A 13,902-nucleotide genomic window follows, 5' to 3' on the forward strand; every position below is an offset into this window, starting at 1 on the left:
GTCTGAGATTGCCGCTCAATGTACCACTTGTAACAACATATGAACCTGATCACGTGGGGAGGCAGGGAATTTGTTAAGTTACGAGATAAAGGTCACGACTGCATATTAGTTTCACACTCAGACATGTTTTGGTAATAGCTCCTTGTTTTTGAATTTTATATCTTAAACTAAATGTCCTGAAAGGCACAGTATAAAATAAATATTTAGGGACACTAAGGGGAGAAGAAGCTTCAATATTTGTATTTGGGTGATATCTTGGATATCTTGTATATAGATGATATGGACAAAGACAAGTAGGATTTCACATGTAAGGATAGTTGAAAGCCTAATAATAGTAAATTGAGACACAACAGTTCCTAAGGAGTGGAAAGAAGGCAAAATAATTTCACTCCACAAGCATGGTTCTAAGACAGAAGTCTCCAACTATAGGTCAGTCTGTATAACTGTAGTCAAGGTGCTGGAGAAATTGGTAAGGAATAGAATACAGGATTGGGTTGATGGACATAGCATTCTTTATGACGGTCAGCATGGATTTGTAAAGGGTAAGTCCTGTTTTAGTAATTTACTTGTATTTTATGATAAGGTGACAAGTGTTAGATAAGGGAGAATCACATACAGTGATATTCTTAGACTTTGCAAAAGCATTTGATAGATTATCACATGATAAGTTGGTGTACAAGTTGCAGAGGACGGAATAGATAGTATAATGGTTAGATGGATCAGAGATTTGTTCTCTGAACGATACCAGCAGGTTGTGTGTGATGGAGCAGTGTCTCAAAAAAGGATGATAACCAGTGGCATGGCACGGAGTTCTGTTCTTAGGCACCCTGCTGTTTAACTTGTTTGTAAATGATACATCATGTGGACTGACTGTTATCTGCTTCAGTTATTTGCTGATGATGCAAAGTTGGGAAGAATTATAAGTAGCACTGCTAATGTTAATTTCCTTCAGGAAGATCTGAATAGATTTTTTACTTGGACAAAAGAGTGGGGTTGTAGTTTTAATATCAATAAGTGCAAGGTGTTGCATTTTTGAGCGCAGAAATATAAGGCTGCGTACTCTATCGATGGTGTCGTACTACAGGAAGTGTATGAGATTAGAGATTTGGGAGTGATGGTTGGCAGTAGACTGAAGTTTTGAGGGCATATTGCTAGTGTTGCAAAGGCTGCACATCAAAGTGCTGCTATGATAAGAAGTATTCTAACATGTAGGGAGCATCATGCACTTTGTTCACTCAAAACTTCTTTATGTATCACTTCTTCTGCAAGGGAAGAGTATCCATTATATCCTATCAATTATCAAGATGTACAAATAGCTATTGGTACATTTTGCATACAGAAGCAGATGTCAACTGTATCCTAAAAGTAAAATATTTGCCTGATCATTCTAAGGAAGCCGTTGGGCAACTGTATAGACCACACTTGGACTGTTGTGCTCATATCTGGTCACCTGGTTTTCAAAGTGATGTGGAGACATTGGAAAGGGTTCAGAGGCAAGTGATTAAGACAATATCAGGACTTTGAAATGCTGGCTATGGAGAGAAGTTGAAGAAATGTGGATTGCAGAGTTTGGTGGAGAGGAAGAGGAAGAGAGAGGTGATATGATATTTAAGTTATTTAAGAGACATTTAAATTAGTGAGAGAATTTTATCATATTAATCCAGAGGGAATTATAAAAAGAGTAGAAGGTGAGACGGGAAAAACCAGAAGTCATTCCTGGAAGTTATGTAAAAGTGTGATGAAGAGGGGTGCGAGGAGTAGATATTTTACATGGAGAGGTGTCAATGTTGTTAATGCAAGGAGTGTAAAGGATTTTAAGATTCTATGTGAAAATATGTTGTTAGTTGAATGAATCTCCCACAATGAGTCTGCTGATTCCATGGAGTATGCAATAATAAAAACTAATATCGTAACATAGTGTCCTTCACAGGCTGGATAACCATGAAATTAATTTGAAGAAGTCAGACTGTTTGATCTCAGATTGACTGTCTCCTAGATCTTTGTAACCAAAGCTCATTCCAAAAATAATCATTTAGACCTATTGATGTCTTCTTCCTTTCAATCCTGTGTGAAGGAGTATCCAGAGTATGGTCTACCAGTCCCCAACTTGCCATACAGATGATTGTGGATCTAATTTTCACGTTCTTTAAGGCAAAGTTAATTGATTCATCAGTCTGTGAAAATAGGACAAACTGCAAGCACAGGAAACTTTATATACTCCAGGATATGTAAGAAAATGAAGCTGATCCTTAGGAGAATGGATGAAGGTAGCTAGCTGAATGAGAGGTTTGAAAGTGGTATGAAGATACCCTTATTTATCTTTTCTAATGTATCCTGAATATAGAGGGATGGGAATGGTTTGTTTTGCTGTAAACTTTTGTTGTTGTAGAAGGGATGAGGTGGTGCAAGCAGCATTTTACCTATCTTGTAGGTGTTTAGGCATTGACTAAAAAAAAGACATTGCAAAAGGTACCTGAACTTAGTTTCAAGGACTGTGTCACTTCAACAAATAGCCCTGGCTCTGCATGTAAGTGTTTAGGGGATACGACACTTTAGGGATGGGTAGTGGTGTAAGTGCCTATATAAATACACTGGTGTCGAAAAACTAAGGATGAACTATATTTTTGAAGGGATAAATTAACCTGGAAAAGTGTGCACAGGCAGATAAAAGGAGAAGCTTTATGACTGAGACATTTAAACTGTCGAGAGGTAGTTACAAGTATGACACTGGATGAGTCTTTCATACAGTAGAACAAAGAGAAGGGGCAAAGACAAGATTCCATCCCTAAAGGTTGCAAACAGAACTGGTGGGCAAGAGGGTGAGAGATTGCTTTTTTGCATGTAGAGTGATTGGACCATGGAATGCATTACTTGATAGGGTAGTGAGAGCACAGATAGAAGGAGTTTAAGGAATGGCAAAATACTGTATTGTCTGGGATAGGCTTCCCATGATGAGTCTTGTGACTGTGGAAGTCCTGTAATGACAGATTCATTTGGAAGAAAATTATTGATAGAAAGCGAGTAATAATACTGGTGGATGTTGAATTTCATCAGGAAAAGTGAAAGATATTAGGTGAAAGATCAATTCATCACTTGGTACAAAACCAGCACCTCATTTAATAGAAATCCAAGTGGCATGAGAAAGTTCAATGTTTGGACTCTATAGCAGGATCTATGAATTATCTAACCCTTAGCCCAACCACAATGCTATGTTCATGTACTATATGTGCAACCTTTTCTATGTGGGTTTCACATAAATAAAGGAATACCTATCAGGAAATGATGATGATTCTGCAGTAAGAATGTCATCAGTTCATCCAACTGTAATATAACGTTAATATCAATCAGCAAGAAGCAGAATTTACGTATGTTGAAAATACTGAAATATGTGATTAATAAATAAAAGAAATAATAATGAACCAAGCTGCAAACATAGGGCACATTATATATATATATATATATATATATATATATATATATATTTATTTATTTATTTTTTTTTTTGAGGTGATATGTAGAAGTATATATGATAGGATATATGAGGAGAGTGAATAGGAAGTATTTGAGGAAATAAATAACCTCGATGTCAATAAAGTGATAGAATTTGATGAAATATCACCACACATCTTAAGGGAATGTTCCTGGGAATTGGCATGCCTGTTTAATAAGAGTCTTACAACAGCACAGGTTCCAAGGGAATGCAAGGCCTGGAAATGTGGAGGGTGGTGATGAAGACATGTATAAACAACTTGGATTAGTGAACAAAGGAATTATATGGTGATTTTAATTATGACAGTATAGATTGGAATGAAGAGATAGCATCTGGGAATAAGGAATATGAATTTTTCGAATTCATGAGAGATAACTATCTCAGGCAGCATGCATCTAAAACTCGATCCACACAAGCGAGGATCGAGTTATAGATCTGATAATTTCATCAGAGGATGTAATTGTGAGTGGGGTTCCTCACTTTTCAACATTTGGTGAGAGCGCTCATGAAGTGATCACCTGGGTTGCAGCTAGCCATATGCTGACTTTTGTAAGGAAAGGATATATGTGGAATTATAAGGCTAGTGATTATGACAAGCTTAGGAGACAACTTGGAGTTATAACATGGAATGAGGAGTCGAGTGATAAGGAAATAAATGCTGCTTGGGAACCAACAAAGAAATACACAACAGCATCAATGTGTGAATGTATTCTGAAGGCCAAAAGGATGAATAAGGTAGGTGTAAAATGGATGAATGAGGAGCTTGAGCATGAAATCTGGAGGAAGAAGAAGAAGGCACTTTGGAGGCAGTACATTATGAATAATGGTAATCAGTCACATGAAGAATATAAAGAACAAGCCAGGAGAGTTACTCAGTTAGTAAGGAAAACAAAAGAGCAGTATAAGCAGAAATTGCAAATCAGGCAAAACCCTAGACAGTTTTTTTAGATATGTAGCAAGTAGAATGATCATGGTAAGATGATGTCAATGGATAAAAATGGTACAATGGAAACTGGTGCAGAAGACATTATTGAGGTATTCAGTGGTCAATTTATATGGATGTTTCATCCTGATCCCGGTGGGATCATGAAGAACTTAAGTGTAGAAAACATACGAGAGGATGGCTTAATTGAATGAGCAGGAGGTATTTGAGGCAATAATAACTTTGATGTCAATAAGACAATAGAATTTGATGATATATCACCATGCATCTTAAGGGAATTGTAAAAATTCGATGTAGCTTAAAAATATCAAAATTCAGCTTCAGATTGATTTTTTTTTACAGAGGTCAAGTCCCATGAGAATGTTGTAAAAATAACTTGTCTCTGTATATTTTGTACTAGTTATTTTTTGTAAATAACCCTTTGGAAGTTAACTGTATATACTTTTTAATAAGAATATTTCAGAGTGTTAAAAAACAAGGCAATGTTTTGCCGCCGGAACTGTATGTAATAGATCTACATGGCGGCATAAGAAAGGTTGTTTATGAAATTTTGTGTGTATGTGAAAGGCTTACAAGCTCTGCACATAAACACCTCCGAAGTCAGTCAGAAAAGTTCAAACAACTTTCCAATGGCAGGCAGCTTACAATCAAAAGAAGGTGCAGGAGAACAGAAAGCAGGCCGAACGTGAAACTTAAGATGAAAGAATCATGCCGAATTCTTCGGGGTTACAAACTTCGTGCGAGGTCTCAGAGAAGGCATAATAAAAGGGACAGAGCCAAGCATATAGGGGTTTCCGGATCCAGAAGTCGCTAGAGAGAGTAGGCTGCCCAGTTCCAGACGTTGCCAGAGAGCTTCCCAGTTTCAGTCACCATCAGAGAAGGGGGGGGCCCTCCAGGAGTTGCAGAGACAGAGCTTCCAGGCCAGAAAGAGGGCTCAGAATTGCCGAAAGGAAGTCCAAAACACCATAGAAGAGAAGATTTCCAGACGCTAAAGAGAGGGATCCCAATTGACAATTGGCAGCAGTTCGAGTTAGTGGAGGAGGAAGAAAAAGGAGGCAGTCGTCCAGGCATTTTCGGTAAGCCCAAGCAGACGAGAAAAGGCGAGACAAATTACCCAAAGCACTTTCGCTCAGAATTTTTCTTTTCGTCGTGGGAGAATAATCTTTTGCTAGAGCTGTACGAGTCCACAGCCTGCTATGTTCCCGATGAGACATTGCTGATGCCAGATTTCCTGAGAAAGCTCGAGATTTGAGATGAAAGAATTGCCATAGAACTTTTAGTGAAAGACTTTTGACCTAATACGCGATACAGAGCCTTTGTAAGTTATATACCTTTGTACAATTTCTCTTATAATGTGTTTTAGTTGGACACTTAAGATTTAGATTAACAGTAACAAGAAGTGTCATTAAGAGAATCTATTGACATATTTGAAGTTGATATAAATCTTGTAAAATACAGCTGCATAACAGAGGTAGCTAACCTCTTTGCAAGTAAATTAGGAGCTTAATATGTGAAAATTGTAAGTAGAGAGTAAATAAGTTTTTGAGTTAAAGAGATTAATTAATGTTGAAGTAAAAAGGTTCTAATTTATGCTAAAGAATTTTTATAGATGGATAGAGAAAGCAATCTCCCTAATGTTTAAATTTGTGTATATTTCATAGTAATGTAAATAAAATGTGTTTTGATTTTTTTGTTAAAAGAGTGCTGCCTGATTGTTTATTTACAACTGCACTGTTTCTAAATAAATCGGACTTGTGAGTGGGAAACTAAGTGAGTTAGCTGAAGCATAAAGTTAAGTAAAGGAATAGACCACGACTGTTTGTGTAAAGTTTTATTGAAGGAATTTGTGTTATAGAGAGAGAAATCTGCTGGTCGTATTATTGAGTTTAATGCTAATTAAATGATATTAGTGGTGCAGTCTAAATTAAATAAATTTTCTAGTATCTTAAGTATAAGACTCGTAGTGTGAAGGGTAAATAAATATAGTACGTAATAATATAAGCAAGAAAGATTCAGAGTAAGATTCAGAGAAAGATGCACGCACAGCTAATTAGAATAAAGTATAAAGATAAATATTTTAAGAATAATGGTATATAAGGTATAGAAAAAAAAAATAAAGACACTTAAAATAAAGAGAAATTAACAGTTTTCGTTTACAGAATGTTCCAAGGAATTGGCAGTAGCATTGGCATGCCTGTTTAAGTCTTACAACAGCACAGTTCCAAAGGAGTGAAAGGAGGGTAAAATTGTTCTACTGATTACAGGTGGTGATAAAATTATAGACCAATCTGCATATCTGCAGTTGTAATGAAGGTACTGGAGAGATTGGTGAGAAGTAGGATAGAGAAATGAGTTGATAACAGCAGTATTCTCTGTGGTTATCAGCATGGGTTTGTTAAAGGGAGATCATGTTTAACTAACTTACTTATGTACTACAACAAGGTGACAAATACCTTGGACAGTGCAGATGCAGTGGCGTACTTGGATTTTGCAAATGTTTTGATAGACTACCACATGACAAACTGTTAAATAAAGTGAAATAGATGGGATTGGATAACAGACTTCTGAGTTGGATCAGTGACTGACTGTCAGATAGGTATCAGAAAGTTGTGCAGTATCTCAAAAGAGGAAGATCATTAGTGATGTACCACAAGGGTCAGTTTTGGGACCATTGTTGTTCAATTTATATATTAATGATATTGGAATGGGTTTATCTAGTGATATGCAGCTGTTTGCAGATGATGCAAAATTGGGGAGAGCAATGCAGAGTCAAGCAGATGTTATGGCCTTACAACAGGACTTGAATGCGTTGCATGAATGCAAGGCCGTATTCATGGGTGTGCGAACTGTGCGGTGGCACAGGGCCCCTCAAAGTGCAAAAAATTGAAAAAAGAAAATCAATTAATTTTTTTAAATTATTATATAAATTAATATTGTAATTATTATATAGAAAATATATGTATATAATTTTACAACCAACTACAGTATTGTTGTTATACTAAGCAAAATAAGATCGTAGTGCTAGAATTTGAAACTACTCTAAGATATATAACAATATCGTACAACATAGTGTTAAATAGGGAAAAGTGCATTTTAAAAGAGGTGTTTTTAATAATTTTAAGGAGTTTTTTATTTTAGTTTATAAATATATATAAAATATAAATATTTATAAAAGTATATTTATGTAACTTAATGGTTGCACCTTTTTGACAACTCGTATAGCAGAGTATATAAGTTCTTTTCGCTATACCCTTTGGCATTAATTTGGTCTAGCTACTCACTGATAAAGCCTCAATAAAGGCTGAAAACAGTCTGGGTAGTGACCTCTCACCATAATGTAAAAACAGCATACATTTCCTAGGAAATGTTTTTACATTATGGAAAATACCAAGAATAGCGACAGAACTTTATCACCTTTGCTGCGAGTTGTACTACATACTAGGACTATTTGCATTAGCTCACGCTAGTAATTGCCGATACTTTTATAGTTTATTATACTATATTCGGCATGAAACTCTCTGATTCCAATCTCTGAGTTTCATATTCGGTTTTAAAACAATGTGGGATTTAATATCCCCTTAATTTAAATAATTTCAGTTTACGATTTTATGAACAAGTAAGTATATACATGTACTGTCATAGCAATTTTTTTATGTGACATTATTTCCAAAACATCTTAAAAAATATATTTTGTAAACTGGTTTTAGGGTTATCCGACATCAGAATTTTTCTTCAATAGAAGTTTTCAATCTATATTAGATTTATTTATTTTCTAATGTTATCTATTTTAGATATATTTTATTTATCAGATAAGTAATTTTGTTTTAATTTATTAACTTATTTTATAATTAAATCTATCGTATTTAATTCTAGAGTATTACTAGTCATGAGAGAGATTATTATGGAAGATAATACCCAAGTGGGCATGAAAAACGAAAGCAAAAACAAGAAAAGAAGGCAGCTGAGGAACATCATAGAAATTCACCGTTTAAATTTATGAAGTTGAACTCACACATTTGTTCAGATATATCAGTTAATAATGGGAGTTCTGAAATAATTACAAGCAATTCTTCAGCTTCAACACATTAATTAATAGTGAGAGTTCTAAAATACTCAAAGGAAGCGGAGAACATGACGCGTTTGGTCAAACAATGAGTATTGAAGATCCTAAAACTGAGACACCAGAGGAAGGTGAACTATTTACTATTGATGATCCAGCAACATGGCCCAAAATTTTGAACAACACAACACTAACACAAATTGTACAAAGTGGTCCATTGTCTCCTCCGACTGAAAATGATTTTCCAAAAGATGACAACAAGAGGTGTTTTTCCACAGCTATGTTAGGACAATTGCAAACGGAGAGAAGCAAAACAGAAAATAGCTTGTATATTCAAACTCTTCTAACTCTATTTTTTGTTTTTGTTGCAAATTATTTTCTTCTGATGATAATATTTTATCTAATAATGGCTTTTCTGACTTTTATTTATTCATATGGAGTTTCCTCCCTTTTCTTCCCTGTCCCTATTGGAGTGAGTTGAGCCCCCTCATGGGGGGGGGGGGGGTTAAGTATTTATGGCTGTAGATCCGTGTGTGTTCACGGGGCCAGTTTGCCTGCTTGCGGGATGAAAACCCCCCAGATAAACTGTGGGAAAAACCCTGCTGTCCACGCCCAAGACCAGCTAACTTGGCTATGGCTGAGGAAGATCCTTAAGTTTCTCACGTTGGCGATGGGAATTTTAGTCCGAACCAGGATACTCCTTTCCCAGGCATATGGTTGCGAAGCGCAAAGCCACTAGGCTAACCGCACGGAACACTTTTCTGACTGGTGACATGTAAGTGAAAGATTAAAGTCTCACAAACGAAATCCAGTGCACATGAAATGCATGTATTCATGGACACAAATGGAATGTAATTTAAAAAATTACAATACAATTGATCAGGCAAATCAAAATGTCATAAAATTTGAAGCAGAATGGTTAAGAAATGTTTTAAGACGAATAGTTGCAGCAATTCTTTATTTATCTGAACATAATTTAGCTTTTGGAGGTAATTTTGATACTTTGCACACAGCCATTAATGGTAATTTTTTTGGAATCATAGAATTAATTGCAGAATTTGATCCACTTTTAAAAGATCATTTAATGCGATGTTTAGGAAAAAAAATTATAGGTAAGAAACAAAATTCGTATCTATCACCCATTGTACAAAATGAATTAAATGTTGATATGGGAACCAAAATTCAACAAAATATTATAAATATGATACGACAGGCAAAGTACTATTCAGTAATTCTCGATTATACTCCTGATGTTGGTCGTCAGGAGCAAATTTATAGTAATTTTTAGATTTTTACATATATTTGAAGCAGATATTGAAATTCGTGAACACTTTTTGACGTTTTTAACAACTAATGACACTACTGGTAAAGATATATATGAAAATATAAAATCACTTTTGAATAAATTAAATCTTAAATTGTCAGATTGTAGAGGGGAAGGGTATGATAATGGAGCGAATATGAAAGGAGTATATAAGGGAGTCTGTGCTTACATTTTAAATGAAAACGAAAAGGCATTTTATACTCCTTGTGCCTGTCATAATTTAAATTTGATTTTAGGGGATGTCGCAAAATCATCAATTATAGCAATAAATTTTTTTAATGTTATACAAAAAATATATACATTATTTGCTACGTCAACTTCATGTTGGGACATATTAAAGAAATTTGTTAAACAATTAACTCCAAAACTGTTATGTGATACAAGATGGGAATGTAGAATAGAATCAGTTAGAGCTGTACGCTTTCAAATTCCAGAATTTTTAAATGCACTAAAAGAATTATTTAAAAGTGCATCAGATAATACTATCAAAGTAGAAGTGGTTTCAATATATGAACAGATAGATTCATTTGAGTTTATACTAAGCCTTGTAATTTGGAATGAGCTTTTGTCAAAAGTTAATTTAGTAAGTAAAGTATTACAAAATGCAAAAATTCCCATAGACATAGCAACTAAGCACATTAAAGAGTTAGTGCAGCACTTTGAAGAGCAGTGAATATCAGGATTTGATAGCTGTTTTGAGATTGCTAAAGAACTGTCAAATCTATTAGAAATAGAAATTAAATTTAAAGAAAGTCAAATACGTCGAAGAAAAGTATTTTTTGATTATGAAACGCCTGATGAATCACACATAGGTGATAACAAAGATTTTTAGGATAAATTTCTTTTTTTGTAATTTTAGATACTGCTCTACAATCTGTCAAAAAAAGATTTGAATTGTATGAAATTCACCAAAAATCATTTGGATTTCTTTATGATATGAAATTAATAAGAAAAAAGACAGAAAATGAATTAAAATTTTGCTGCAAATAGCTGTATCAAAAATTAAATAGATATTGATGAATCTGAATTTTACAATGAATTAATTATTTTTAGAAATATTGTTCCAGAAGATGCACCCATTAATATTTTAAAATTCATAATTGCAAATAATTTGTCGGATATTTATCCAAATATTACTATGACATTTAAAATATTATTGATCAGTCCAGTTATGGTCTCAAAAGCAGAAAGGTCATTTTCCAAATTAAAATTAATAAAAACCTATTTGTGAACTTCTATGTCTCAAGAACATTTGTCGTCCCTAGAAATAATATCTATAGAGCAAGAAATTGCAAAAAATTTGAATTTTGATAATGTTATAAATGATTTTATTGATAAGCGCATTAGGTTAAATAAAATTTAATATATTAAGATTTCTTTTAAATCTTATAAGTTGTTATACATATATTTCATTCTTTATAAGTAAAAATGGATATTTTTTTCATATTTTTATATTATTATTTATATTATTAAATAAATCATTGTTCTGGTGTATTTATATGATAATGTGTACTTACCTAATAAAATAATATATCATGTACATACAAACACATTTATTTTTTAACTAATTTTTTCCTTTTACTTAAATTGATACTAAAGAGCATACTTGTTTACTTATGTGCATAAATATTTTTCATATTTGATTTAATTAATTAACAAGATATTCTTCCATTTAAAATTTCCATAAATGTTACTAACTTTCAGGGGCCCCGCTTTTCCATTTCGCACAGAGCCCCTGCAAAATGTAGAAACGGCCCTGCATGAATGGGTAAGTAAGTGGAACTGTCAGTTCAATGTTGTAAGGATTTGAGATTTGGTAAGCAAATATGGGATGTCAAGAATAGACTTGGTGGGGAAACTTTAAAGAAAGTAGAGGAGATGAGAGATCTAGGAGTGATGATGGAAAAGGACCTGAAATTCAGGATCCACATTGCACAAGTCGTGAAGATATCATATCAAATAATAGAAATGATGCAGAGTACCTGACATGCAGAAATAGAGGTTATGATGCCATTGTATAAGAGCTTGATCAGGCCTCACATTAATTATTGTGCACAGATTTGGTTGCCGGGTTTTCATGGTGACAAGAATATGTTGGAAAGGATCCAGAGAAGATTCACAAAGGTGGTTGGTGGTCTTTGGAATGTGGAGCACAAGGACAGAGTGAGAGAATGTAAATTGCAAAGTCTTGTGAATAGGAGGAAGAGGGGGGGGGGGGATATGATAGAGAAGTGTAAGCTAGTCAAGGATTGTTATCAGGTTGACATCGAAGAGAATTTTCACAGAATGGAAGAGTGGGTAGAACAAGAGGCCATCACTGGAAACTGTAGAAGGAGAGTTCGAGGAGAGGAGCAGGGTCTTTGCATGGAAAGTGGTCGATGAGTAGAGTGCATTGCCTGAGTGTGTCATGAATGCAGACACATTGAATTAGTTTATGGTAGTGGTTAACCTGAATGGTAGTGCCCCATTGGGGGATGCTGTGAACACCGAGGTGAGGGGTAAGTGCTAAGGGTGCTGAGGTGAGCAGTAATCATTATAATACTACTAATATAATAAAAGGAAAAAATTCCGTGTTTAATCTAGCATCCCTATTTATATTGTATGTTTGGCAACACTGATCAGAATATTGTATGCCTAGCAATACTGTTCAAATTTATTCGCTACTTATTTTTTAGAATTTTTATATTGAAAGTTAAGTAATTGGGCTGCTTTTTGGTCTGAATTTTCTACATTGAAAATAATTAATTTGGGCTATTTTTAGCAGAATCCACTACTTGTATAAGTTCTATCTGCTACTTTTCCTAACGCCCATCTGACAACCCTGGTTTAGAGTATACATCTAGCCCATGGTATCGTGTGGTGCAATTCATTGATATTCTATAGTGCTGTAAGTCCATTAAAATGAGTGAAAAAAAGAAAGTGTCGTCATCTATAAATAATGAACAGTTACCAATGTGCTTAATATGTGAAAAAACTTTCTCAAACGAAGCCTTCAAGAATGATTGAGCATTTAAGAACAAAGCATCCAAAATAAGCAAAAAAGAATGTCGAGTACTTTCACGAATTAAAGACTAAATTTAAAAATTGGTCTGAACTAAATTGCAAGATGAGATTTTCTGGAGTTCCCTCTGCAAATAATAGATGACGATTTAATATTAGCTCCAGATTTGGATTGTTATTGTTTCCATCTTCTGATACTGAAAGAAGACTTGATGATCAGAGTCAAAGACTTCGATGGGCTTAAAATACCCGATTGGGTCATAAATCCATTTCTTTCTGATGCCATTTCTGTTCATCCAAATTTGTGTAAAGAATTTATTGACTTAAAAATGATTTTGAAGCTCAAGTACAATTTCAGGAGCATGGGTATGAAACATTCTGGCCAAACGAGCAATTCAAATATCCTTAGCTTTGGCAAGAATTAAAATTACTGCTCATTGCTTTTTCTTCTTCATGCTTGGTCGAGAAAGGATTCAGCATCATGTTGCAATTGTTAGCTAAGCAGTGAAATAGATTGCAAATAAGTGAAAGAGGAGACTTGAGACTTCGTTTGTCGAACATTGAACCTGATATTGAAAAATTAGCATGATCACATCAGGCTCAGGGTAGCTATTAATGATTGGCTTAAATACAGTAAGTTTACACATTTTTTTTGAGTAAAAATGAATTTGTATCAAAGTCATTAATTTTTAATTAACTATCAGTTCAAATATGTTGATGATAATTTAGGTTTGCCTAATTATAATTATCTTATTGAGTCATTAACTTAGTGTAAAATTGAGCAGGGGGCAGCAAGCCATACAGGCCAGATGATAACCGCCTCCGTAGCGCAATTGGAAGAACGACGGTACATTGCGCCCTTCGATTGGAATAGGCCTAAGTTCGATTCTCGTCGCGACGGGAGGAATCTTTATCTGGTTGATTTCAATCGATGGTGAGTTAGCCGATCTCATACGGAGGTAGCAGGGTTTTTTCTCCCGGAAACTCGGGTTTTTCATCCCGCATACATACAAATCGGCCCTTCAGAACACACGCAATTTACAGACAAAAATTACTAGTTGTGGTGGTGTTGGAGGTGGGCGGTA

The 13,902-nt window shown here is 34.6% G+C and overlaps 1 protein-coding gene across 1 annotated transcript in view; it reads right to left on the reverse strand.

Moving 5' to 3' along the window:
* LOC150094632 (epidermal retinol dehydrogenase 2-like) overlaps positions 1 to 13,902 on the reverse strand; it is a 147,374-nt gene that overhangs the window by 64,790 nt on the left and 68,682 nt on the right. The gene's annotated exons all lie outside the window — the stretch shown is intronic.

Source organism: Typopeltis vanoorti, chromosome 21, assembly GCF_054136105.1.
Source record: "Typopeltis vanoorti isolate ZY-2024b chromosome 21, IOZ_Tvanoo_1.0, whole genome shotgun sequence".
NCBI classification, from domain to species: domain Eukaryota; kingdom Metazoa; phylum Arthropoda; class Arachnida; order Uropygi; family Thelyphonidae; genus Typopeltis; species Typopeltis vanoorti.